The sequence below is a fragment of the Otolemur garnettii genome, unplaced genomic scaffold, assembly GCF_000181295.1.
Source record: "Otolemur garnettii isolate 467f Iridium unplaced genomic scaffold, OtoGar3 scaffold00081, whole genome shotgun sequence".
NCBI lineage: Eukaryota > Metazoa > Chordata > Mammalia > Primates > Galagidae > Otolemur > Otolemur garnettii.
In genome coordinates this window covers 8,638,625-8,642,635 of record NW_003852476.1, presented here as the reverse complement: position 1 = coordinate 8,642,635, position 4,011 = coordinate 8,638,625, and the positions used below count along the sequence as shown (strand labels likewise).

The 4,011-nt window shown below is 46.8% G+C and overlaps 1 protein-coding gene across 2 annotated transcripts in view; it reads left to right on the top strand.

Moving 5' to 3' along the window:
• Nucleotides 1-3,425, top strand: part of WDR89 (WD repeat domain 89) — a 36,546-nt gene extending 33,121 nt beyond the window's left edge. Inside the window, exons 3-4 of one of the 2 annotated variants that reach the window (XR_002774497.1) lie at nt 2,168-2,292; nt 3,307-3,425. The gene's annotated coding sequence lies outside the window, so the exon portion shown is untranslated. Of the gene's footprint in view, nt 1-2,167; nt 2,345-3,306 lie in introns of those variants that run through there. The other variant, XM_003794439.3, reaches the window with a different exon arrangement.
• Nucleotides 3,426-4,011: the final 586 nt, after the last annotated feature.

Below are 4,011 nucleotides of genomic sequence, written 5' to 3'. Positions count from 1 at the left end.
AAAAAAAAAAAAAACCCTACTGGGTTGGGACGTTGGAAGGTGATGCTGGGAAAGAGGTTTGGTCTCTGCCCTCAAAGAGCCTGTAATGCTGGGTGAAGCAGAGCCAGACCTCCGTAACAGGTGTACGGAGAGAGAAGGAGCAAGGATGTGGAAATAACTCATTCTGTTCTCAGGCACAGGTTGTGATGACGCCTGGACTGTATCTTGAATGAAAAATAGTTTACCCACTAGACTAAGGAAGAAGGAGGAAGGGTGACAGAAGACAGAATGGGCAGGAGGGACAATGCAAGCCAGGGTGGAGAGACATGAAATATGTGGGTGATTCTGGTCATGAGCCTTGGGCTGGGTCTCTCCGAGTTTGATTCTGCTCACGGGCCTTGGGCTGGGTCTCTCCAATTTCTCTGCCAACACGTTCACAAGACCTTTCTTAGGGTGCATCACCTCTACAGATGTGCATCTCATCTTTTATGTCTTGAGTTTTCACTGTTTCAATTCCAAAGACAGAATTTCCCTGAGCCTGTTAACACTGCTAGGTAAGGACCGAAGTTGATAATATTACTATTCCTGGAAAAATGTTCCTTAGTGACAGTTCCAGGCCCCATTGTTGACTCCTCCTCCAGGTGTGTGCCTTTAGGAGCCCTTACTTGTAAGGACTTATTCTTTTTTGCTGACATTCGGAGCATTTACAAGATTGCATTATAAAAACTTTCTGGTTTTTTGTTTTTTTGAGACAGAGTCTCAATCTGTGCCCTGGATAGAGTGGGGTGGTGTCACAGCTCACAGCAACATCAGACTCCTGGGCTCAAACAATCCTTTTGCCTCAGTCTCCCAAGTAGCTGGGACCATATGCACCTGCCACAACACCTGGCTATTTTTAGAGATGGGGTGTTGCTCTTGCTCAGACTGGTCTTGAACTCATGAGTACAAGCAATCCACCTGCCTCAGCCTCCCAGAGAGCTGGTATTACAGCCGTGAACCATCAGGCCCAGACCTTGGTTAGTTTTAAGCTACATGTTTCTAGTTAAGGGCAGGTTTGTCAGTTTCTGGCTGGCTGTTTCAGTTCATGGCCTCGGGGCAATGCCAGTAATCTAGCCTGAGTCTCTTTTTGGTTCTAGTAGACTACTCCCTGATTAAATCTGACTGTATGAAGTTGCTGTCCTTCTCTAGGACAGAACAAAGGGTACATATTTCCTTAGAGGCTTTATCAATAATATTACTTGGCCTGGGAATTGAATGAGATCCTAATGGGATTTTAACCAAATATTTTTTCCCTGGAATCTGTGAGTGACTATGATCCTTAGCCTACATGCATTGTACTGTCACTTGGCTGGTTGGAACTATACCACTTCCTGGCAACTTCTTTTACATTGAAGGCCAGGGTCAGTGGCTGGTGCCTGTAATTCCAGCACTTTGGGAAGCCAAGGCAGGAGGTTCACTTGAGGACAGGATCAGAGATGAGCCTAGGGAATATTGTAAGGCTTTGTCTTAAACAAATACTATGGCTCAGCACCTGTAGCTCAAGCAGCTAAGGTACTAGCCACATACACCAGAACTGGTGGGTTCAAATCCAGCCTGAGTCTGCCAAACAACCAAAAAATAGCCGGGCGTTGTGGCGGATGCCTGCAGTCCCAGCTACTTGGGGGGCTGAGGCAAGACAATCGCTTAAGCCCAGGAGTTGGAGGTTGCTATGGTCTGTGATACCACAGCACTCTACCCAGGGCAACAGCTTGAGGCTCTGTCTCAAAAAAAAAAATACTAAATTAAATTAAATTGCAATAAGCTAGGTATTCAGGAGGCTATATTCAGCAGATCCCTTGAGCCTATGAGTTTGAGGCTACAGGCTATAATCGCACCACTGCACTCCAGCCTGGGTGACAGTGGAAACCTTGTCTCTAAGAAAGAAAGACAGTTAGATTGAGTTTTGCACATACCTTGAAGGCTGTTCCAAATCCAAGCACCATCTGTAAGGACCTGGAAGTGCTGTTTTCTCTGCATCTGTTCTTGACTCACAGCTCTGCTGTTGCATGTATGAAATACCATTGATTTTTATCTCATTTCAGACTGTTCTATCCAGTGTGTGTAGCCATCAACCATTACCATTGTTATTAGCATTGGCCAAAGCCAAAGAAGTGAGTGGTCCATTTTATGGATGCTGTTTTCTTCACAGGACCCTGCCTCCTTGGCCGTGACTGATGGGGACTGAGTTAGAGTGCTGGACCTCCACGTCAATCTGGCCACGCAAGGCCAGTGCCGTGGCTCACACCTGTAATCCCAGTACTCCAGGAGGCTGAGGTGGGTGGATTGCATGATCTCAGGAGTTCAAGACCAGCCTGAACAAGAGCGAGACCCGGTCTCTACTAAAAATAGAAAAACTAGCCAGTGTTGTGGTGTGTGCCTCTAGTCCCAGCTACTCTGGAGGCTGAGGCAGGAGGATTGCTTGAGCTATGATGCTACAGCATTCAACCGCAACTTTGAACTTGCTTGAGCTATGATGCCACAGCATTCAACCCCAAGATGACAGAGTGCAGAATGAGACTTTCTAAAAAATAAAATAAAATAAATTTTAAAAATAAAAAACCCGGCCCTGCAAATGTGCTCATTATTTGGGGATTTTTTGAGCAATGTGATCTTTTCGCTTCTTTTGCTGCTGTGTCTGTTGCAAAGCAGTCAGTCACTGATTTTGAACTCTAGGTTTGATCTCCTTCCTAGTATTGCTAGCTGAGGTGGTGCTATGGTTTGAATGTGTCCCCCAAAAAGCTTGTGTTGGAAACTTAATCCCCAGTGCAACCTTGTCAGAGCAGGAGACAGGGAGTCAGGGCTGAGGCCAGATGCAAGGGCTTAAAAAGTGGGTGCAGATGTCAAAGTCTACCTAAGGGGGTTGATAACCACAGACAGGGACTAGCTAACTGGCTTGTCAGCTGTTTGGTCACCTCACACAAACTGGAGCTAATTACAGCATCATTTTCACTGTGGTTTTAAAATTCTCCACCCTTGACATTGCTGTGACAATTCCAAAACAACTCTATAAAGCATAAAAATGGGAGGGAACCCAACTAGAGGAATTGCTACCTGAATTCTTAATAAAAACTAACCCTGGGCACTGGCCCCATATGCCGGAGCTGGCGGGTTCAAACCCAGCCCCGGCCAAAAACTGCAACAAAACAAAAACTAACCCTGTGGATTGAACACTCTTCCCCTCAATCAGTGAAGCTTCATAAGGCCTGGAACCCCCCTCAGTGCAGCTGCCCTTTTCGATCCAGCCGCCCTCTAACTCTTGAGAATGTATCATTTAACTTTCACTTTCAGTAAAGGCTGCTTGCTTTTGGCTTACACGGGGCATCCTGAAATTTCTTCCTGGAAGATCACCAAGAACCTGAAAATACCTCCACTCAGAAGACAGTGCTGGGAGGTGAGGCCAAAGAGGTGTTTAGATCGTAAGGACTCTACCCACACGAACAGATTAATATCAATTGTAAAAGGGCTCGAGGCTTCAAATTTGATTTCTCAACTGCATACAAGAGTATACACCCCCCGCCCAGTCCTCCTTCTACCATGGGAGAGAACAAGAAGGTCCTTAAAAGATGCCAAGCAGGGTGGCGCCGGCAGCTCAGTTAGCAGGGCGCCAGCCACAGACACCCAGGCTGGAGGGTTCAAATCCAGCCTAGGTCTGCTAAACAACAATGACAACTGCAACAAAGAAATAGCCAGGCGTTGTGGTGGGTGCCTGTATTCCCAACTATTCGGGAGGCTGAGGCAAGAGAATCACTTAAGCCCAAGAGTTTGAGGTTGCTGTGAGCTGTGATGTCACAGCACTCAACCCAGGTGACACCTTGAGACTCTGTCTCAAAAAAAAAAAAAGATGCTAAGCAGATGCTGGCACTATGCTCTTGGACTTCCCAGCCTCCCAAATCATGAGTCAGATGGGCTTGGTCCCTGTAGCTCAGCAGCTAAGGGCACTGGCCACATAGCCAGAGCTCCCAAGTTCAAATCCACCCTGGGCCTGCCAAACAA